The 25772-nt window shown below is 33.7% G+C and overlaps 1 pseudogene; it reads right to left on the bottom strand.

The window, feature by feature from the left end:
• Positions 1-25772, bottom strand: part of LOC139899604 (protein TRANSPORT INHIBITOR RESPONSE 1-like) — a 170512-nt pseudogene that overhangs the window by 127622 nt on the left and 17118 nt on the right.

Below are 25772 nucleotides of genomic sequence, written 5' to 3' on the forward strand. Positions count from 1 at the left end.
GAAGTTTCCAATATAATGGAATACTGAAAACACGAAGAGGTAGATAATTTCGGACAGGAATATTTATGAAAATATCCTCAGAAATATCGAAGATATTTATGATGATATTTTGGAATTTTCTAAGTTCGAAGATTGATGAAGAAAAATTTTTTCGCAAAATTTTAACATGACTTCGGAGTAAGATATTCTCTAAAGATTTCATCGGATCCAGAATTACCTGGATTCTTTGAATATAAGGTTTGGTCCTTGTATTTGTCCTTGGTCTCATTCATGGTTAGTTCAATTTGTTTTTCAGTATCAAATTTTCTATTGAGCATTCCCAACACTCAATTCCTTATCATCAAACTTTTGGCCATTTTGACCATCTATAATTTTTTTCTGTTTCCTCTACATTTAATGCTATGATATTTGAATCATCGGTTATCAATCTGAGGTGATTTCAGGAGAATTGTGTTTTTTTTAGATGATTAAACGATGATGGTAATATAGTAGAATATAAAAGGTTCTCCGGTAACAATAAAAGAGTACGTATATATATATCAAAGTTATAATATGATTGTTTCGAACGAAAAGTCGAAGTAGTCTTGCTGGAGCTGTGACAAAATTGGCTATTTTGAAGAAGAACTGCAAAGTTATTTTGGGTAATAATTACACTAAAGGAATTAGCACAGATACGTGTTAAACGTTTACTCAGGTTTCGAGTGTTTTCAGGTGCATAACTATATGCATAAATCTTTCCTTCTGTAGATGAAGTGCGGTTGTTTCATTCTCTTGGTTGAGGTGTTTTCAAGAATTATGAAAGGTTTGAACGCAGATTGTAATCGTCAAGATACAAATGAGGTTTAATATGAAATCAAGTGGCAAACTTGAAGAATTGTTTAGTTTCATATGTTATAATCAATATTTAATTCATTTTAATTTGTCCAATGTTGGTAGTCCACAGTTCGTAGTCCACAGTTAGTAATTCAATAATTCATATATAGTTTAATATATAATATTCGAATTAATTAATGCATATCGTGACCCGTATACATATCTCAGACTCAATCACAACTCAAAGTATATATATTATTTAAGAATCAACCTCAACCCTGTATAGCGAACTCGCGCATTATAGCATATAGAGTGTCTATGGTTATTCCAAATAATATATATATATATATATATATATATATATATATATATATATATATATATATATATATATATATATATATATATATATATATATATATATATATATATATATATATATATATGCGTCGATATGATATGTCAAAACCGTGTATACGTGTCCCGATATTTAATGTGCATAAATTAAATAACTGAAAATAAATGTCGATTAATAAAATATGCGAGAATATAAATTGCGATAAATAAATTGCGATAAATAAAATATAATCAGTTAGCTAGGAACAATTAGCTAGGAACAGTTAGCGTGGATTCTTAACAAAAATTTTCTCGTAGTTAATTTGTTTATTTCTAACAAATTTTATTTTGTCCAGTGTTTTCTTCATTATGCCACTTGTTGTATTCTGATAAGTCAAAATTCAAATATGAAATTGAATGAAAATGATTATTCTGTGGTGAACGGATTCGTATATCTGTGGATGTAAGTAGGATAGTAAATGACGGTTGAATCAGCTTCGAAGAATGTACAGTGTAACTTATTAAGGTAATATTCATATTCAAGCTTTGATTCAATTTCTATAACTATAACTATCTTAATTCGAGTAATAATCTTACTTGAACTTGTTTTTGTGGCATGATTCTATTTCAAGAACTTCCAAGCCATCAAAGATCCTTTGAAGCTCAAGTTATTTTTTCATCATTTCCAGTAGGTTTACCTACTAAACTTGAGGTAGTAATGATGTTCATAACATCATTCGATTCATATATATAAAACTACCTTATTCGAAAGTTTAAACTTGTAATCACTAGAACATAGTTTAGTTAATTCTAAACTTGTTCGCAAAAAAAAGTTAATCCTTCTAACTTGACTTTAAAAATCAACTAAACACATGATCTATATCTATATGATATGCTATCTTAATGATATAAAACCTGAAAACACGAAAAACACCGTAAAATCGGATATACGCCGTCGTAGTAACACCGCGGGCTGTTTTGGGTTAATTAATTAAAAACTATGATAAACTTTGATTTAAAAGTTGTTCTTCTGGGAAAATGATTTTTCTTATGAACATGAAACTATATCCAAAAATCATGGTTAAACTCAAAGTGGAAGTATGTTTTCCAAAATGGTCATCTAGACGTCGTTCTTTCGACTAAAATAACTACCTTTATAAAAATGACTTGTAACCTGTATTTTCGACTATAAACTTATACTTTTTCTATTTAGATTCATAAACTTAAGTTCAATATGAAACCACAGCAACTTGAATCACTCAAAACGGATTTAAAACGAAGAAGTTATGGGTAAAACAAGATTGGATATTTTTTGCTTGTTGTAACTACGTGAAAATTGGTAACAAATCTATATTAATCATATCCTAGCTAACTCATATTGTATTATACATTTATTCTAATATATTATGTAATCTTGGGATACCATAGACACGTATGCAAATGTTTTGACATATCATATCGACCCATGTATATATATTATTTGGAACAACCATAGACACTCTATATGCAGTAATGTTGGAATTAGCTATACAGGGTTGAGGTTGATTCCAAAAATATATATACTTTGAGTTGTGATCTAGCCTGAGACGTGTATACACTGGGTTGTGGATTGATTCAAGATAATATATATCGATTTATTTTTGTACATCTAACTGTGAACAACTAGTTGTAGGTTACTAACGAGGACAGCTGACATAATAAACTTAAAACAGTAAAACGTAGTAAAAATGTTGTAAATATATTTTGAACATACTTTGATATATATGTACATATTTGTTATAGGTTCGTGAATCGACCAGTGGCCAAGTTTTACTTCTCGACGAAGTAAAAATCTGTGAAAGTGAGTTATAGTCCCACTTTTAAAATCTAATATTTTGGGATGAGAATACATGTATTTTTATAAATGTTTTATGAAATAGTCACAAGTAAATGAAACTACATTATATGGGTGAATGATCGAAGCCGAATATGCCCCTTTTTGCTTGGTAACATAAGAATTAGTAAACTGATCTACTAATTGACGCGAATCCTAAAGATAGATCTATTGGGCCTAATGAACCCCATCCATGGTTGCGGATGCTTTAGTAATTCGATGTTGTTTTATCATGTTCGATGGATTTCCCGAAATGATAGGGGATATTCTTATATGCATCTTGTTAATGTCGGTTACCAGGTGTTCATCATATGAATGATTTTTATCTCTATGTATGGGATGTATATTGAAATATGAAATCTTGTGGTCTATTATTACAATTTGATAATTATATAGGTTAAACCTATAACTCACCAATATTTTTGCTGACGTTTAAAGCATGTTTATTCTCATGTGACTATTAAGAGCTTCCGCTGTTGCATGCTAAAATATGGACAAGATTTGGTGTCAGCATGTTTGTATAATATTGCTTAAAACTTCATTCGAGATTTACCTTGTTGTAACATATTAATATTGTAAACCAATATATATTGGTAGTGTGTAAGTGTGATATTTTTAGATTATCATTTCTGGATAATCTAGGTGGTGTCCTTTTAACCTTGTCGATAAAAATAAAGGTTATGTTTTGTTTTAAAAACGAATGCAGTCTTTGAAAAACGTCTCATGTAGAGGTCAAAACCTCGCAACAAAATCAATTAATATGGAACGTTTATAATCAGTATGAACGGGACATTACATAAAACATCCTAGAATTTAAAATTTGATTTATGGTTCATCGTATTTTTCTAAAAAGCTGTTACAGCTTTTATTTTATTTTTTTATAGTTTTAATTAACTCCAAATGTAATCAAATGGTTTATGTTTCGGTTTAGTATTTTAAAAACACCACTAAATTTGTTTTAGGTTTGGTTTTGATCCTTAACCGATTTGAAAATGGCTGTTGATGAAGAAGAAAATAAACAGAAATATATATACGGGTTATAAATTATTCGATTGGGTTTAAAACAGATAAAACGGATCAGAGAAGTGCTGTTGGGTGTTTTGAGTTAAGCGTGAGGTCTCGGGTTTAAGCCCGACTAGTGGTATTTTTTTTATCCGAGCATTTTGAGGTAGTTCCCATTTTTAAAACTATTATTATTATTATTGTTATTATTATTAGTAATATAATTATTATTATTATTATTATTATTATTATTATTATTATTATTATTATTATTATTATTACTAATATAAAGATTAATGATTATTTATTATTATCGTATTTATGATTATTATGATTATTATTGTTATTATAAGTATTATAATTATTATTATTATTATTAGTTAGTATTATAGTGTTATTATTATTATTATTATTACTATCAGCATTATTATTATTCTTAATCAAATAATTACTACAATTAATAATTTTACAAAACAAAAGATATATATACATATAAATATATAAATATATTTATTATATAAAGTATACTAATACTACATAAAATTTCGTTTTAACCAATAACATTAATTAAATATCAAATAGGTATCATAACGTAAAATAAGTATTAATAAAACTATATAAATAAGAATATTAATCTTAATACATAAAATAATATGTATACACTTGTTTGATAACGATTATATGTATTAATGAAAATACAAATGATATAGGTTCATGAATCCGAGGCCAACCTTGCACTTGTTCAATGACGTCATATGTATTTTTACTACAAAATACAGTATTGTGAGTTTCATTACTCCCTTTTTATATATATTTTTGGGACTGAGAATACATGCGCTGCTTTTATAACTGTTTTACGAAATAGACACAAGTACTTGAAACTACATTCTATGGTTGAATTATTATAATGGATATCACCCTTTTAGCTTGGTAGCCTAAGAATTTGGGAACAGACCCCCAAATTGACGCGAATCCTGAAGATAGATCTATGGACTTTGACACATCCCATCCGGGTTATGGATGCTTTAGTACTTCGATTTTATATACAGATGAGTGTACCTGTATATTGGGGATATTCTAGATGCATTTCTTAATGTCGGTTACCAGGTGTTCACCATATGAATGATTTTTAATTCGCAGGTTATGCGTACTATTTTGTACTCGGGTTATGTGTACAATTATATATCTGAAATCTTTTGCTCTATTAAAATAATAGAAATGAATCTTTATGATAAACTAATGAACTCAACAACCTTTTGGTTGACACTTGAAAGCATGTTTATTCTCAGGTTTGAAAGAAATCTTCCGCTGTGCATTTGCTCATTTAGAGATATTACTTGGAGTCATTCATGGCATATTTCAAAAGACGTTGCATTCAAGTTATTGAGTTCAATAAAGATTATTATTAAGAAGATAATAGATTAAGTCATTTATAGATTGGATATATTATGAAAGGGTATGCATGCCTGTCAACTTTCAATGAAATGAAAGTTTGTCTTTTAAAAATGAATGCAATGTTTGTAAAATGTAACATATCGAGGTCAAGTACCTCGCGATGTAACCATATGTTATTGTATTCGTCCTTATGGATTAAGACGGGTCACTTCATGTGGTATCAGAGCGGTGGTCTTAGCGAACCAGGTCTTGCATTAGTGTGTCTAACGGATAGTCATAAAGATGCATTAGTGAGTCTGGACTTCGACCGTGTCTGCATATCAAAAAGTTTGGCTTATCATTCTTAGTCGGAAATTACATGCTTATCATCCTAAAGTCTAGACACGTTTTCCTACATTTATTGCATGGATAGTGTACAGACGAATTCATATCTTAGCATATCTATTACTGTAAACTTTTCTTGATATCTTCTAAAGATTTCCTCCGTGATTTATGGAATTTTGGTATTATATATACATATGAAAATTATTCATTGAAGAGTACCAAACTAAATCCTATAATCTATTTCATATCAAAAATCATTCCCTGATTATACAAGATGGATCACGTATCTAGTTCGAATTCCTTAGATTCCAACAACTATTCCGATATGGATTCTCTCACGAGCTCTGAAAGCAGTGTAACCGGAATGGATCAACTAATCAGCCATCACCTATTCTGGATGAATTGGGGATGGGTTCGTAGCCTAATTAATCACCGGAGACAAGAAGAAGGTGATCCCTTCCATCCACCACATTCCCCTCTTAAGATGTTTTTTTGACCCTTTGGATATTTCATTCTTTAGATTCCCTTCTTTCAAAACCTCCTGTTGTGCCTCTTTTATTCGAGTAGTGAGATTAGTATGAATAATTATATTCATAGCTTTTACTCGAATAGGTTCCCTGTCTTTTCTGCTTAAGGCGTCGGCTACCACATTCGCCTTCCCTGGGTGGTAACGAATCTCAAAATCGTAATCATTCAACAATTCAATCCACCTACGCTGCCTCATGTTCAGTTGTTTTTGATCAAATATATGTTGGAGACTTTTGTGGTATGTATATATAATATTTTGACCCCATATAAGTAGTGTCTCCATGTCTTTAATGCAAAAACAACAGCACCCAATTCTAAATCGTGAGTCGTATAATTTTGCTAATGAATCTTCAATTGTCTGGACGTATAAGCAATTACCTTTGTTCATTGCATTAATACACAACCAAGACCTTGCTTTGAGGTATCACAATAAATCACAAAATCATCATTCCCTTCAGGCAATGACAATATAGGTGTCGTAGTTAACTTTTTTTTAACAATTGAAATGCTCTTTCTTGCTCATCCTTCCATTCAAATTTCTTCCCTTTATGCGTTAATGCAGTCAAGGGTTTTGCTATTTTGGAAAAATCTTGGATGAATCTTCTTTAGTAACCAGCCAATACCAAAAATTGGCGTATTTGCGTCGAGATTTTCGGTGTTTCCCTTTTCTCAACAGTTTCAATCTTTGCTGGATGAACCTGAATACCTTCTTTGCTCACTATGTGACCGAGGAATTGAACTTCTTTCAACCAAAATGCACACTTTGAAAACTTGGCGTACAGTTTTTCTTTTCTTAACAATTCTAGCACTTTTCTCAAATGTTCTTCGTGCTCTTGATCATTTTTAGAGTAAATAAGTATGTCATCGATGAAGAAAATGACAAACTTGTCAAGATATGGTCCACACACTCAGTTCATGAGGTCCATGAACACAGCTGGTGCGTTAGTTAATCCAAACGGCATAACCATAAACTCATAATGATCGTAACGAGTTCTAAAAGCAGTCTTCGGAATATCATCCTCCTTCACTCGCTTTTGATGATACCCAGAACGTAAATCAATCTTCGAATAAACTGACTAACCATGCAGTTGATCAAATAAGTCGTCGATTCTTGGTAGTGGATAACGGTTCTTGATGGTAAGTTTGTTCAACTCTCGGTAGTTGATACATAACCTGAATGTACCATCCTTCTTTTTGACAAACAACACCGGAGCTCCCCACGGTGATGTACTTGGTCGAATGAAACCATGCTCTAAAAGTTCTTGTAATTGACTTTGTAATTCCTTCATTTCGCTAGGTGCGAGCCTGTAAGGAGCACAAGCTATCGGTGCAGCTCCTGGTACAAGATCTATTTGAAATTCAACAGATCAGTGTGGAGGTAGTCCCGGTAATTCTTTCGAAAATACATCGGAAAATTCTTTTGCGACGGGAACATCATTGATGTTCTTTTCTTCAGTTTTGACTTCCTCGATGTGTGCTAGAATGAAATAGCAACCTTTTCTTATTAGTTTTTGTGCCTTCAAACTACTAATAAGATTTAACTTCGCGTTGCTCTTTTCTCCGTACACCATTAAGGGTTTTCCTTTTTCACGTACGATGCGAATTGCGTTTTTGTAACATACGACCTCTGCTCTCTCCTTTTTCAACCAGTCCATACCAATTATCACGTCAAAACTACCTAACTCTACTGGTATCAAATTAATCTTAAATGTTTCGCCAACCAGTTTAATTCTCGATTCCGACATATTTTATCTGCTGTAATTAATTTACCGTTTGCCAATTCGAGTAAAAATTTATTATCCAAAGGCGTTAAAGGACAACTTAATTTGGTACAAAAATCTTTATTCATATAGCTTCTATTCGCACCCGAATCAAATAAAACATAAGCAAGTTTATCGTCAATAAGAAACGTGCCAGTAACAAGCTCCGGGTCTTCCTGTGCTTCTGCCGCATTGATATTGAAGACGCTTCTGCAGTTTTGCCCATTCTTATTCAATTCATCTGGGCATGCAGTTTTGTAATGGCCCTTCTTTTCGCACCTAAAACAAGTAATGGTGGCATTAAATGTTCTGACATTATTTGTTCCTTACACTCTGTTGGCCTTTGGTCCGTAGACTCCACACTTTGCAGCACTGTGACCTGTTCTGCTACATTTTATGCATAACTCCCTACAATAATTATTCGGATGATATTTCTCACACCTTAGGCATCTAGTTTTCTGCTTTTTGTTGTCATTATTGTTGTTGTTGGGACGGTTGTTGTTGTTATTGGGACGGTTGTTGTTGTTTTTGGGACGGTTGTTGTAGTTGTCGTATTGGTGACCCTTGTAACTATTTTCCTCCCACTTTATTTTGACTTGCTTCATTTTGGCCTCCTCGATCGCCTATTCCATAATCCTTCCCTCGATCTGGTTTATAAGTTTGTGAGCCATTCGACTTGCCTTTTGCATTGAAGTGGGCGCGCTCGCACTCACTTTCTCCTGAATTCTTTCTGGTAACCCCTTTACAAACGCATCGATCTGATCTTCTTCATCTTCAAACACTCTTGGACACAATAAACACAACTCATTGAATCATCATTCATATGTGGTGATATCGAATCCCTGCGCTTGTAACTCTCTAAGCTCTGTTTTGAGCTTATTGACTTCATTTCTGGGACGGTACTGCTCATTCATCAAGTGTTTGAAGGCTGAACACGGTAGTGTGTAAGCAGCATCTTGTCCCACCTGTTCGAGATAGGTGTTCCACCAGGTTAACGCAGTACCTGTGAAGGTATACGTGGCGTACTTTACCTTGTCTTCTTCAGCACATTTGCTTATAGCAAACATAGATTCAACCTTCTCAGTCCAACATTTCAGTCCGACTGGTCCTTCAGTCTCGTCGAATTCCAAAGGCTTACAAGCAGTGAAAGCCTTGTAGGAGCATCCTACACAGTTTCCTGTGGAGTTAACTCCACTGCTAGACCCTGAGTTATTGTTGTTGTTTTACATTGCAGCCTATACTGCGGCTATGTTTGCAGCAAGGAATGCACGGAAATCTTCTTCGCTCAAATTCAAGTTCTGTCGAGTAGTCGGTGCCATTTCCTTCAAAAATAGCCAAAAGAGTTAAGTTAGTCATATAGAATATTAGGAGTAGTCAATAGTATTTCGTAGCATAATATGAACTTATTTATAAAAGTCTTTTCTTCATATTAGCGTTTTATAATTTTTAGTTCGGGTAGTACCTACCCGTTAAAGTTCATACTTAATAGCTAACGCAAAAATTAACTACTACTATCGAAATAATATTCTATTATGAAAAACTTAATTCATTAACATTTCACGCTTAAACTTTCGATACAATATCATACAATCATACAATACCGATATTTTACATACAGCATGAAATATAGCACATAATAACTTTGATACAAAGCAGCTGTGAAGACAATTTTAGTGAAGCTCAAATTGTTCAGTGAAGGCAATGAAGACACGTAATTCATAAGACCAGAAACAAGTCATGCATTCGGGTTTTACTAATACTATTTCCCATCCTTGATCAAGTGGGAAATAACCGATGTGGTCGTTGGCAAGGCAACACGTTGTAACGTCGTCAAAAGGACGGGGGTTTCGAAATATCCAACAGCCCCATAACAAGTTAAGAACCTTATTTCTCACCCCAACTACTGAATCCGTCACCTGTGGGAATGTTTTATTAAGAAGTTGTAGTCCGATGTTCTTTTTCTCAATTTGGTGAGAAACGAACATCACTAACCCGTAAACATAACATGCTTCTTTAAGTTGCATGTTTGAAGCTCTTTCTAAAGAACAAAGTCCTATGTTGGGATATGTGGAGTCAAAATAGGATCTCAACCCGTAGCGAAAGATTGCATTTGGGTTTCCCGCACATAGTACCTTAAAGAAGACATGGCGTAACTTAAGGTCTCCCCAATGTGATATACACCATCTATTGAAGGAAAGCCTTTTATAGACCAAGGCATGCCTAGAACGTCTGTCAAATTTCCTACAAACTAATCTCGCCGTAAACAATTGAGCCAATGAATTCTGAGCAACTCTAGACAAGATTTCATCAATCATATCCCCTGGTAAGTCTTCTAAAATATTCGGTCGTCTATCCTTAACATCCATTTTGTATTTTTATACTGTAAAAGAGATGAAAAACTAGATCTTGTAAAGGATGATAGAATACAAATATTACAAGCCATTTTTACATACAGTATAAAAGTACAAGCACACTACAGTACATATATTACACAGCATGATTACAATTCTTTATTCCGACTCACTTGTTTCCTCCTCCTCGGACTTGGTTCGTTTTGCTAGTTTCCTAGGGATACATGGTGCTCCTCTAATACGAGCTGTCGTTTTCACAAATGGTTTAGAAAAACCTGGTGGCTTAGATATTCCCGGGTTATAGTTAAAGTTTAAGAAATACGGGTGTTTATGATATATCCCATGGGGATATTTCATGTTAACATAAAGTTCATCGGTTTTGGACTTGGGTTTTTCTATTTTGATAGATTCTTTCTTATTATTTTCTTTTGCCTTATTAAATTGAGCCGGGGTAATTTCTATAACATCATCGGAATTCGATTCATCAGAGAATTGGTAATTTTCCCAATATTATGCTTCCTCGGCGGAAACACCATTGACCATTTTTAACTTTGGTCCATTGGTTGAGGATTTTCTTTTATTTATCTGTTTTTCTGTGGTTCTTAATATTTCCTCCTCCGGAACCTCTTCTTCCGGTTCCTCTTCATCCAGTTCCTCTTCTTCCGGTTTTTCTTCTTCTTCCGGAATTTGTGAATCTTCCCAAAATACATTCGACTCTTCATTATTATTAGGTGAGTCAATGAGATTTGTATTAGAGGTAGACATCTATCACACAATAGCAAGCACGTTAAGAGATTAATATATCACATATTATTTACATATTAAAAATATATAGTTTCCAACAAACGTGTTAAGCAATCGTTTTTAAAGAAAAACACGGTCGAAGTCTAGACTCACTAATGCATCCTAACAAACTCAATAAGACACACTAATGCAATTTCTGGTTCTCTAAGACCAACGCTCGAATACTAACTGAAATGTCCCATTCATATTGATTATAAATGTTTCATATTAATTGGTTTCGTTGCGAGGTTTTGACCTCTATATGAGACGTTTTTCAAAGACTGCATTCGATTTTTAAAACAAACCATAACTTTTACTTTATCGATAAAGGTTTAAAAGATATAGCGTAGATTACCAAATAATGGCAATCTAAAGTACAACATTTACATACGACCGTTACATAATGGGTTACGATAATATATTACCAAATAATGGCAATCTTGTCTTTAATTTAGCATGCAATAGCGAAAGCTCTTAATAATCACCTGAGAATAAATATGTTTAAAACTCAACAAAAATGTTGGTGAGTTATACGTTTAGCCTATATATATCAAATTGTAATTAATAGGCCACAAGATTTCATTTAATAAATAATCATACACTCGCAAGTGTATAAAAAAAATCATTCGTATGATGAACACCTGGTAACTGACATTAACAAAATGCATCTAGAATATCCCCAATATACAGGTACACTCATCTGTATATAAAAAATCAAAGTACTAAAGCATCCATAACCTGGATGGGGTTCGTTAGGCCCATAGATCTATCTTCAGGATTCGCGTCAATTTGGGGGTATGTTCTCAAATTCTTAGGCTACCAAGCTAAAAAGGGTGATATCCGGTATAATGATTCAATCATAGAATATAGTTTCAAGTACTTGTGCCTATTTTTTAAAACATTAATAAAACTGCATGTATTCTCATCCCAAAAATATTAGATTTTAAAAGTGGGACTATAACTCACTTTCACAGATTTTTACTTCGTCGGAAATAAGACTTGGCTACGGGTCGATTCACGAACCTATAAAAAAATATATACATACATATCAAAGTATGATCGAAAAATATTCACAACATATTTTATTACATTTTAACGATTTAAATTTGTTAAGTTAACAGTCCAACATTAGTAGTCCACAATTAGTTGTCCACAGTTAGTAGTACAGAAATAAATCAATATATATTATCTCGAATCAATCCACGACCCATTGTATACAAGTCTCAGACTCGATCACAACTCAAAGTATATATATTATTTTGGAATCAACCACAATCCTGTATAGCTAACTCGAGCATTACCGCATATAGAGTGTCTATGGTTGTTCCAAATAATATATATAGATGACGTCGATATGATATGTCAAAACATTGTATACGTGTCTATGATCTATCAAGATTACATAATATATGTTAGATTACATGTATAATACAATATAAGTTAGTTAAGTTATGGTTAGTATAGATTTATTACAAAGTTTCACGTAGCTAAAACAAGCAAAAATATCCAATTTTGTTTTACCTATATCTTCTTCGTTTTAAATCTGTTTTGAGTGAATCAAGTTGTTATGGTTTCATAATGAACTAAAATTTATGAAACTAAACAGAAAAAGTATAAGTTTATAGTTGAAAATACAGGTTACAAGTCATTTTTGAAAGAGGTAGTCATTTCCGTCGAAAGAACGACATCTTGATGACCATTTTGAAAAACATACTTTCACTTTGAGTTTAACCATGATTTTTGGATATAGTATCATGTTCATATGAAATATTATTTTTCCATAAAACAAACTTCAAATTCAAAGATTAAGATAGTTTTTATTTTTCCAACCCAAAACAGTCCCCCGGTTTTACTACAACGGCGTATGTCAGGTTTTACGGTGTTCTTCGTGTTTCCAGGTTGTAAATCATTAAGTTAGCATATCATATAGATATAGAACATGTGTTTAGTTGATTTTAAAAGTTATGTTAGAAGGATTAACTTTGTTTGCGAACAAGTTTAGAATTCACTAAACTATGTTCTAGTGATTACAAGTTATAATCTTCGAATACGATAGTTATATATATATATATATATATATATATATATATATATATATATATATATATATATATATATATATATATATATATATATATATATATATATATATATATATATATATATATATATATATATATATATATATGAATCGAATGATGTTATGAACATCATCACTACCTCAAGTATAGTAGGTAAACCTACTGGAAATGAAAAGAAATAATCTTGAGCTTGAATGGATCTTTGATAGCTTGGAAGTTCTTGAAGTAGAATCATGATACGAAAATAATTTCAAGTAAGATTACTACTCGAATTAAGATAGTTATAGTTATAGAAATCGAATCACAGTTTGAATATGAATATTACCTGTAATAAGAAAGATAACCTACTATAAATAACAAAGGTTTCTTGATCTTAGATGATTGATTGGAATTGATTAGAAAGCTTGGAAATAGACTTGCAAACTTGAAAGTGTTCTTGAAGTTTTCTTGAGTAGTTGTTTTGTAAGTTGATTTATGCATGGATTTATGAGCTAGATTGATGTAGATTTTGATGAAGATGATGAAGAACACTTAGAACATTAAGAGAGAACTTGAGAGAGATGAGTTTGATGCATGAAAGTTGATTGAAAATGTGCGTGTGTGTGTGTTCATTGAGACGACCTGTCCTAATCAATAAGGACGAATAAAATAACATATGATTACATTGCGAGGTATTTGACCTCTATATGATACATTTTACAAACATTGCATTCGTTTTTAAAAGACAAACTTTCATTACATCAAAAGTTGACAGGCATGCATACCATTTCATAATATATCAAACTATCAATGACTTAATAATAATCTTGATGAACTCAATGACTCGAATGCAACGTCTATTGAAATAAGTCATGAATGACTCCAAGTAATATCTCTAAAATGAGCAAATGCACAGCGGAAGATTTCTTTCATACCTGAGAATAAACATGCTTTAAAGTGTCAACCAAAAGGTTGGTGAGTTCATAAGTTTATCATAATCGATCATTTCCATCATTTTAATAGACCACAAGATTTTCATTTCCATTTCTCATAAATATACGTCCCATACATAGAGACAAAAATCATTCATATGGATTGAACACCTGGTAATCGACATTCACAAGATGCATATAGAATATCCCCATCATTCCGGGACTCCCTTCGGACATGATAAATTTCGAAGTACTAAAGCATCCGGTACTTTGGATGGGGCTTGTTGGACCCGATAGATCTATCTTTAGGATTCGCGTCAATTAGGGTGTCTATTCCCAAATTCTTAGATTACCAGACTAAAAGGGGCATATTCGATTTCGATCATTCAACCATATAATGTAGTTTCAATTACTTGTGTCTATTTCGTAAAACAGTTATAAAAGCAGCGCATGTATACTCAGTCCCAAAAATATATATTGCAAAAGCATTTAAAAAGGGAGCAAATGAAACTCACCATACTGTATTTTGTAGTAAAAATACATATGACGAAATTGAACAAGTGTAGGGTTGGCCTCGGATTCACGAACCTATATCAATTATTTATCAAGTAATATTAACACATAAAACAAATATTATGATCATATTTAATATTTATAAATATGTTCAATTCTTATTAAAGTATTTTAATTAGAATATATATATATATATGTATATATATATATGTATATATATATATGTATATATATATGTATATATATATATATGTATATATATGTATATATATATGTATATATATATATATATATATCATTTATTATAATTTTTATTTATACATAAAATATTATATAATGTATCAAAATTAATATTTATATATATAAGATTATGTTAAAATATATATTTATACCATATGTAAATTAATTATATATAAAATTATAGATAGTAATATTTTATAAAAAAATATGTAGTATTAATATAGTATATGTAATAAGTATACCTTTATAAATAAAATATTTATTTGTTATAATAATAATGATAAAAAAAATGATAATACTTATAATGATAAAAATGATAATACTAATGATAGTTTTAATAATAAAAGCAATCTTACTAAAAATGATATTTTTAATACTTTTTAATAATAAGAATGATAATAATAATAGTAATAATGATAATAACTATAATATCTAAAATAATAATACCTATGTTAATAATAATGAAAATACTTATAATACTAATATTAATGATAATTCTATTAAAAATAATTAAAAATGTTAAATAATAATAATGATAATCCTTATATTAATTCTTAATGATAATACTAATACTAATGTTAATAATAATAATAATAATAATAATAATAATAATAATAATAATAATAATAATAATAATAATAATAATAATAATAATAATAATAATCTTAAAATCATGTTAATACTAATAATAACAATAATACTAATACTAATAATAATAATAATAATAATAATAATAATAATAATAATAATAATAATAATAATAATAATAATAATAATAATAATAATAATAATAACTATGATAGTAGTAATAATAATAATAAGAGAAATAATGATAACTACCTTTCAAGATAAAATTCCAAAAATAAATGCCTATGCCCGGGCTCGAACCCAAGACCTCTCGCTTAAACATAACACCCTTGACCATCATGATTATGACTCGTGTATCATGAATGTTATATGGGTTACAATTTTCAACCACCAACAGTATCTGTAACAGAAAGAATAGTAAAGGTCTTGATGATGTGATTGTCGACTGAAAAGCAGTTTTTAGGATCGAGTGGTAGTTACAATAGGAGCCCACGAATTAATTAGTTTCCGGATTGGATCTTTGAAGCCCATTTAAACACACGCAATTAAATCAAAGCCCATAACTAAAAGTCCAATTGGCCCGAGTCATAATAAGCTGTAAAGTTCGTTGTTAACTAATTGAGTATAGCTACCCTACCACTTACAAGTGGGTCTCTGATTTAGAGCAGGAATAATAAAAATTTATCAGCCGTTTTGTTGATAATAGTTTTATTGAAATTAAATAATGAAACAGAAGCAAGTTGAGCAATGGTGTTTTGAGTGAGGTTTGTTGATTGTAGATGGTGAGCAGTTGCAGGTGGGTCGATTTTTGATCAATGAAACAAGTGTAGCAGCTTAGAAACAACTCAGAAAAATACGATGATTATGGTTGGAAGGTTCGAACGTGAAAAAGGAAACGTAGCACAAGTAGCAGTATTATCTCAATCATGGCTTCGGGTTTTGGGGTTTGAAATGGAATAGAAACAGACACAAGTAGCTGAGATAACATCGAGTAGTAGCAGTACGCTGCTTGTTTGGGTCTGTTCGACTAGTTTCGACACACAAAAAAATTACATAGCAGCAACAGTAAAACGTCGATGGTAGTGTTTCTTGATAATAATAGAAAATAGAAGTGGTTGTAAGTGATGATGATTTGGTCTTGTGGTTTGATGCCTTCAAACATAAAAGGAGAAAAGAAGAAAAAAATATACATATAAGTAGAACCAGTGGTTGTTTGTCGAGTAGGAGCAGGAACAAGTAGTAGTAATTAGATGTTTGTTGAGTTGGTTTGTACTTGATTTAGAACATAAGCAACAATGGTTTTTAAAGTGATGATCGAGTAGGGTTTAATGGAGATGGTGATGATGAAGAAAAAAAAATAATGGTGAACGATAGTGGTTCAACGGGGTGGTATTCGAGCCTGGCTAAACCGGCGATGGTGGTGTTGTCATGGTGGCCGTAGGATGGTGGTTCTGGTGGTGTATTGTTGGAGGATGGTGGCAGCCAATTAAGTCTCACAAAGGAGAAGAAAGATGTTTTATATTTCCATGTATCATGTATCTATTATATATATATATATATATATATATATATATATATATATATATATATATATATATATATATATATATATATATATATATATATATATATATATATATATATATATATATATATATATATATATATATATATATATATATATATATATATATTCATTAGATAGATTAGAATTGAAACACAGTACATCAATGATTAAGTCACGGGAGCATTATAATTAAATACCTGCCGACACTTTAACACGGTTAATGTATCGTACTCCGTCATTAACTCAGTGGCGGATAAAAGTGTTCAGAAAAATCTCATATTTTTAAATTAACTATATTTATTTATTTTGGTCATTATGGTATAAAATTCAATCATTAATTTATTAAATAAAAATTACATCAACTGTCCCTCTCAATTCTGGGTAAAATATAAAAAGTGTTAAAACTTAGCAAATAGTTCCTAAATACATTTTTACTAAGTCTATAATTTATAAAACCCATTTTCGGATCACCGTTTATTTTAAAATCACATAAGTTCGTTTCTAACTTGATTAATAACTATCAAAATGACAAACTAGTGCTACGAGCATTTATTAAATAAATTCTAAATCATATATATATATATATATATATATATATATATATATATATATATATATATATATATATATATATATATATATATATATATATATGTATTTATTTACAGATAGTGGTTCGTGAATCGTCGGGAATAGTCGAAGGTCAAATGAATTCATAACATAGTTCAAAATTTTTGAGACTCAACCTTACAGACTTTGCTTATCGTCTCGATATCATATAAAGATTAAGTTTAAATTTGGTCGGAAATTTTCGGGTCTTCACATTCATCATTCACGTGAATGTATGCATGTGTATATAGGCTCCATTAGTTTGCTTTTTAGTGTAATCATTCATGCTAGTTGCCAAATAATGGTTCCCACATGTTTGATGACTCATTAAGGCTGCTAAGGAGCTGATCATTGAGTGTATAAACCAATAGTATATACGTCTATAAGCTGGGTATTGTACGAATACGAATACGGATTGAATACAAGTAAATAGTGTTTACTGTAGTAAATAGTGTTTACTGTAGTAAATACTGTTTACTGTAGCAAATAATATTTTACTGTAGAAAAGCGAAAATTTACAGTAGCAAATAGTGTTTTACTGTAGCAAATAGTGTTTTACTTGTACATCTTTGATTTAATTTTATTTCTTCTTATATATATATATATATATATATATATATATATATATATATATATATATATATATATAATAAAAACTTACATCATAAAAAAAAGATTATATAATTATCACAAATTATGACGTTCGTGAATCATCAGGCAAACTGGGTGGTCAATTGTCTACATAAACTCATTTCAATTAATCAAGTCTTAACAAGTTTGATTGCTTAACATGTTGAAAACATTTAATCATGTAAATATAGACCTCATATAATATATAATCATAGAAAAGTTAGGGTCACTACATTTCAGATCGATCTAGTGCCAGGAGCTGCATCTGTAGCTCGCGCACCTTATCGACTTGCACCTTCCGAACTGCAAGAGTTGCAGAGTCAACTACAGGAATTGCTAGACCATGGATTTATTCAACCGAGTTCATCGCCTTGGGGCGCACCTGTTTTGTTCGTGAAGAAGAAGGACGGATCTTTTCGCATGTGTATCGATTATCGTGAACTGAACAGGTTGACGATCAAGAATCGGTATCCCCCTCCTAGGATTGACGATCTATTCGATCAGCTGCAAGGATCAAGAGTTTACTCTAAGATCGATTTGCAATCAGGTTATCACCAGTTGAGGGTAAAGGAGAGCGATGTACTTAAGACGGCATTCCGAACTCGTTATGGTCACTATGAGTTTCTGGTGATGCCATTCGGTTTAACTAACGCACCTGCCGTGTTTATGGATCTTATGAATCGCGTATGCAAGTCATACCTAGACAAATTCGTTATCGTCTTCATAGATGATATCTTGATCTATTCCAAAATCTAAGAAGAACATGAGCAACATCTTCGACTCGTGCTAGAACTTTTGAGGAAGGAGCAACTCCAAGTCAAATTCTCCAAGTGTGAATTTTAGTTGAAGGAAGTTCAATTTCTTGGCCACGTTGTTAGTAGCCAAGGTATCAAAGTCGATCCCGCGAAAATCGAAACCATTAGCAAGTGGGAAACCCCCACTACTCCTACTCATATCCGCCAATTTTTAAGCCTCGCCGGTTATTATCGTCGATTCATCGAAGGTTTCTCTCTGATTGCATGTCCTTTGACCGCGTTAACTCACAAGGGGAATAAGTTAGTTTGGGAAACCGAGCAAGAGTCGGCATTTCAAACCCTAAAGCATAAGTTAACCACTGCACCTATCTTATCCCTTCCCGAAGGCAGTGATGACTTCGTTGTATATTGCGATGCCTCGAAACATGGTTTTGGGTGTGTATTGATGCAACGGAAGAAAGTTATTGCTTACGCCTCTCGACAATTGAAGATTCACGAGCGAAACTACACGACTCACGATCTCGAACTTGGAGTTGTTGTCTTTGCACTCAAATTGTGGAGACATATCTTTACGGAACCAAGAGTATTATCTTCATCGACCACAAAAGCCTCCAACACATTTTCGATCAGAAAAAACTGAACATGAGACAGCGACGGTAGATCGAGACGTTGAATGATTATGATTGTGAACTTCGTTAAAATCCTGGCAAGGCAAATGTTGTAGCCGATGCCTTGAGCTGAAAGGAAAGAATGGTACCTCTTCGTGTCCGAGCTTTAAACATCACCATTCACACAAATCTCAATAGTCAGATCCGTGTAGCCCAAGAGGAGGCTCTCAAGGATGGCAATATTTCTCAAGAACATTTGAACATTCTCGTCTCTCGATTCGAGGTTAAGGAGACTGGACTCCGATATTTCGTCGGAAGAATTTGGGTGCCTAGTTATGGGGATTTACGGAGCCTTATTCTAGACGAACCCCACAAGTCAAGGTATTCAATTCATCCAGGAGCTGGTAAGATGTACCACGATCTCAAGGAACAATATTGGTGGCCAAACCTTAAAAGGGATGTTGCTACTTATGTTGGAAAGTGTTTAACTTGTTCCAAGATCAAAACCGAACATCAGAGGCCATCCGGATTACTTTAGCAACCCGAAATCCCGCAATAGAAGTGGGAAGGAATAACAATGGACTTCATCACGAAACTACCAAAGACGGTAGGCGGATATGATACCATCTGGGTTATTATTGACCGTCTTACCAAATCTGCTCACTTCCTAGCCATGAAGGAAATTGATACGATAGACAAACTCGCACAGCTATACATAAAGGAAATTGTATCTCGTCATGGTGTACCCTTATCGATTATTTCAGACCGAGATGCCTGTTTCGCTTCTAGATTTTGGCGTTCCTTGCAAGAAGCTTTGGGAACACGTTTAGACATGACTATCGCATATCACCCGCAAACCGACGGACAAATCGAACGCACAATTCAAACCTTGGAGGACATGTTACGAGCTTGTGTTATTGATTTTGGAAAAACTTGGGAAAAGCATTTGCCTCTGGCAGAATTATCTTACAACAATAGTTATCACTCGAGCATTAATGTCGCACCTTTCAAAGCTTTATATGGCCGCAAATGTCGTTCTCCTATTTGTTGGGCCGAAGTAGGTGAAAAGCAAATCATCGGACCCGAACTCGTCCATGTAACAACCGAGAAGATTGTCCAAATTCAATCAAGGCTCAAGACGGCCCGTGATCGTCAAAAGAGCTATGCCGACCTTAAATGTAAAGATCTCGAATTCCAAGTATGTGACCGCGTAATGTTGAAAGTCGCAACATGAAAATGTGTAATCCGTTTCGGAAAGCGTGGAAAGTTAAATCCGCGATATATTGGTCCTTTTGAAATCTTGGAGCGTGCTAGACCCGTTGCTTATCGTTTGGATCTTCCGCTCAATTGAGCTCAGTTCATCCCACTTTCCACGTATCGAATCTAAAGAAGTGTCTTGCTGAACCAGAACTTGTCATACCACTAGATGACCTTTCGATTGATGACAAACTCCACTTCGTGGAAGAACCTGTTCAGATCATGGACCGTGAGGTCAAAACCTTGAAACGCAACAAGATTCCAATCGTCCGAGTCCGTTAGAATGCTAAACGAGGACCCGAGTTTACTTGGGAACGAGAGGATCAGATGAAGCAGAAATATCCTCACCTCTTCACAACTCTACCGTCTACCTCAGCTTAAAATTTTGGACGAAATTTTCTTTAACAGGTGGGTAATGTAACGACCCAACTTTTTCGACTTATATTTGTACCTTATATTTTCCCGAAACTGCGTATTTGTGCGTACTGAGCTATATTATATTCTGGGATCTTAATTCATGTTGATTACCTTCGTTTATATTTTAAAACGTGTTAGTAAGTACTTAGTTACTTAACTTGATCCCCGAATGCTTTTATGACCGTTAGTGTCACTTGTCGTTTAAAGCGAGCTACGTACACGTTAAATTTTGTCATAATTAGAATATTATGGCTACGTAAAACTAATTGTTATTTTCTAATGACAATTACTTCGCTTTTTGGTTGCTTAATTACGCTTAGTAATTTACTAATGCACACTAGTTAGGCTTAATGAACTTTTTATCTTAATGGATTTAAGCCCACCCTACTCTAGCTAATGGACCATTTAATTAGCCCAATTTTAATGGAATTATAACCCATTAAGATGTAGCACAAAAACCCATTTATATGAGCCAACATGCTTGCATTTTTGTTAACCATTACCACACATGTTGCATGGGATCCCAACAACAAGCACCACCTTTAGACCACCACCATGCAAAAAGCAAAGTTTGTCCCCCCCCCCTTGTCCCCCCTAGCCGTCGGGCAACCCACCACCACCACCACTATAAATATCACACTTCATTCTTCATTTCAAACTTAATCTCATTTTCATTTTACACACACTTGCTCTCTAATTTTCTCTCTAGTCTTTCTCACACTAAAATTGTTGAGGACCTTTCAGACCGACTAACTACTTGCATAATTTTCATATCGACTTTTACCGCACGTTCACTGTGAGTTATAGCTCCCTTTTTACTTTAACTATTTTTGGGACTGAGAATACATGTGCTTTTTATGTTTTTACATACTAGACACGAGTACTTAAACTTTATATATGTGTGGGTGATATAACAGCACAAAGATTCCCCTTAGCACGGTAACGTTTAATCATTGATTTTTGAACCGGTGAACGCGAATATTAGATATGGATCCATAGGGTTTGACATCCCCACTCGGGCTAGTCGCGCTAGCATTTAACGGGTGTTTATACTTAGAGAACATATGCACTCGCCAAGTGTACTTTTAGGGGTGATATTTATATTACGTTAAGTTAGTTACCGGGTGCCCACGGACAAGCATATACTTTTCATACTATTTTGAATACGAAATCTCGTGGTCTACATTACATTGCTGATTATAAATAAACTATAGCTCACCAACATTCGTGTTGACATTTTAAAGCATGTATTTCTCAGGTGCTTAGACGTTGTTGCTTCCGCTTTAGACTTGGTGTTATAGTCTTGGTGTTATAGACTTGCTGTTACAGACCCGCTGTGTTAGACTTCCGCGGCGTTGTTTAGAGATGTCTCAAGCATGGAACTTTTATTTTGCATTCACAACTTATGTTTTTTTTTTAACAACGGCGTTGTAATGACCTTTGTGTCACGTACTTATGTTAATGTTTTTTATTCGTAGAAGCACGTTATCTTTTGTAAAACATTTGACGTTGGTAAAAACGTTACCTTTTCATGAATGCAAAACTTGTTTTAAAACAGCATATAGTATTATACCGTGTAATGGACATGTTGTTGATGATCCGTACATGACGGTTTTGTACGGGGCGTCGCAGATGATACATATGAACGAGTACTGTAGATGATGGTACATGAATCTGAGTTTAATTTATTTTTTATTTTTTGATGTTTTGATGATAAATAAAAAGATGATATGAAGATGTAGAGAATGTAATGAAGAATGAGTGCATGTATACTTAAAAGGGGTAAAAAGAGATAAAAAGACTAAAGTGCCCTCACATGCTATACACATGTTGAAAGTTAACAGAAAAGGATAGCGGTGTTAGGCAATTGGACCCCCCCCATGAAACAAGTGCATACCACAGTGACCCTCAATGTCGAAAAAAATCTTTTGAACCCCGGTTGTAGTTTTGAATAAACCACAGGGACCCCCCGTGCAATTTTGTCTTTTGGTCATCCCAACGTTGCGATATTTTCCCCCACTACCCATATATTCTCTCAGCCCGCACATTTTGCTACCTCTACAGAAGACGAATAAAGCGCAGGAGGACAAAAAAAAAAGAAGAAAAAAAAAACTTACGAGATAAAGCAACTTACCCATAGGCGAGTTATCTGTTTGCAGTGACAAAGAATCTGTTCAAGTTCAACAGCCCCGAGACTTGCATAACTCAGATTCAAAAACGTAAGACGACCACACACAGGATACACAACTGGGAGATAAAGCAAAGTAGCATCCCAAAAACCCGAAAGTGTGTGTATATTTTTACATTTACTAAACGTGGTCTCAAGCTCCTAGATTGAACTAGACACAAGGTCTTCTGTGAATGTACCCGTACCAAGCTCGGTCAACTATGGTGCCAGCTGAAGAAGCTTTTTCAGTTGATCCAAGTTTATCTTTTGATTAACTTTTAAAACTCTTAACGATTTGCATCGAGAAACAAGACTCTCTAAAGGTTCAAAACTGACTTCACTATTCAAAGTTGCAAAATTGAGTACTTCTAATGTGGTTAAGTTATCTGGGAAGAAACTTATGATGGTTTCCAGTGGTTTCCAGCCGTCATCTAGATGGCTCTGTTCCAGCTGCCATCTAGATGTTCAACGTTTCCAGCTTTGAACAACTCATGCGGAAGTAGCAAACTTGAACACGATGACGGCCGCCAACTTCCGCCAACCTTCTTCGTTCACACCATTCACTGCCATAGAATTTTTGCTATAAATAGAGATGCAAACTTTCATTGTAAATCATCCAAAAATCACTCAGAGAAGTGTAATCACAACCTAGAGAGTGTGTGTGAGTTTGAGAGTTTTTTTTTTGTAAGAGTTTCGTAATACTCTGTAAATCTATTCTTGTGAGTAATAGAGTTGTTTTTCTCTCAAATTTATATCTCCCAAAGTCCAGGCGATCCCCTCTTCCTAACAAGTGGTATCAAGAGCTTGGTTAGAGACGTTGGTTGAGTTTTTGGGTCTTCTGAAGTTTTCTCAAAATTCAATTTTGAGTGTGCCATTGGATTCGTCTCGTCGAACCGAGTCCAACGCAAAAAACGGCTACTTAAACGGAGTTATAACGAGCCCAGAAAACGCGGTCAAAGTTTGGTCAACTCGCCGGAATCTCGCCGGAGAAGACGACCGGTGCCGGAATTTTCGCCGGAGAAGACGATCACTGTAGCAATTCACTGTAGCAGCTGGCGGAACTGTAGTAAGTCACTGTAGCAGTACTGTAGCGGTACTGTAGCAATTCTGAAATTTTACAATTTGGTCCCTGAAATTTTCAGAATTTCATTTTTTTGGTCCCTGAAGTTTATAAAAATTATAATTTTGCCCCTAAGTGGAATTTAAGCCGCGAAGTGTCTATTCCACCATTTTCAACCGTTCCGGACGTAACGGTGATCTCTGTTTTCTACAATTCAACCCCGTTTGTGTTGAAAAATTATTTTTAAGGTGATAATGTCCACAGAAGAGTCAACATCATCTTCCGGAGCTATGATTATGCTCACAGCAACAAACTACACGCTGTGGAAACCTCGGATGGAAGATCTCCTTAGCTGTAAGGATTTGTTCGATCCTATTGAATTGAAGGGTATAAACCCTGATTCTGCCAAAGAGAAAGAGTGGAAGAAATCAAACCGAAAAACTATTGGTCAGATCCGTCAATGGATTGATCATAGTGTCTTCCACCATGTTGCACAAGAGACAGACGCATATGTCCTCTGGAAAAAGTTGGAGGACATGTACCAGGCCAAGACTGCTCGGAATAAAGCCATGCTGATGAGGCGTTTAGTCAACATGAAGCTCAAAAGTGGAACTTCAGTTGCCGAGCATACCAGTGAGTTTCAGAACTTGGTCAACCAGTTATCGTCTGTAGAGATGCCGCTTGGCGATGAAGTTCAGGCGCTACTGCTACTTAGTTCCCTTCCCGATAGTTGGGAAACGCTGGTAGTAACACTCAGCAACTCAGCACCGAATGGCAAACTTACCATGTCAATGGTCAAGGATGCCCTATTCAGTGAAGAGGCAAGGAGAAAGGACATGGGCACAGATCAGACCCATGCCTTTGTCACGGAGAATCGGGGGAGACAGTGAATGAGTAGCAAAAATAAATGGAGAGGCAGAAGTAAGAGCAGGGGCAGGTCAGCTGATGGCAGAAAACTAACATATAAATGTCATCATTGTGGATTAGAGGGACATATGAAGAAGAACTGCTATAGATTGAAAGAGGAACAAGGTCAAAGTAGTTCACAGCCGAAGAATAAGGGTGGAGAAACATTAGTTGCTATCACAGGTGATGTAGCTTATTGTTCAACCCATGATGAGACATGCCTTCACGTCTCACGAGAAGAAGCAGAATGGGTGGTAGATACTGCAGCTTCCTACCACGTGACTCCATACAAAGAATA

The sequence above is a fragment of the Rutidosis leptorrhynchoides genome, chromosome 1, assembly GCF_046630445.1.
Source record: "Rutidosis leptorrhynchoides isolate AG116_Rl617_1_P2 chromosome 1, CSIRO_AGI_Rlap_v1, whole genome shotgun sequence".
NCBI lineage: Eukaryota > Viridiplantae > Streptophyta > Magnoliopsida > Asterales > Asteraceae > Rutidosis > Rutidosis leptorrhynchoides.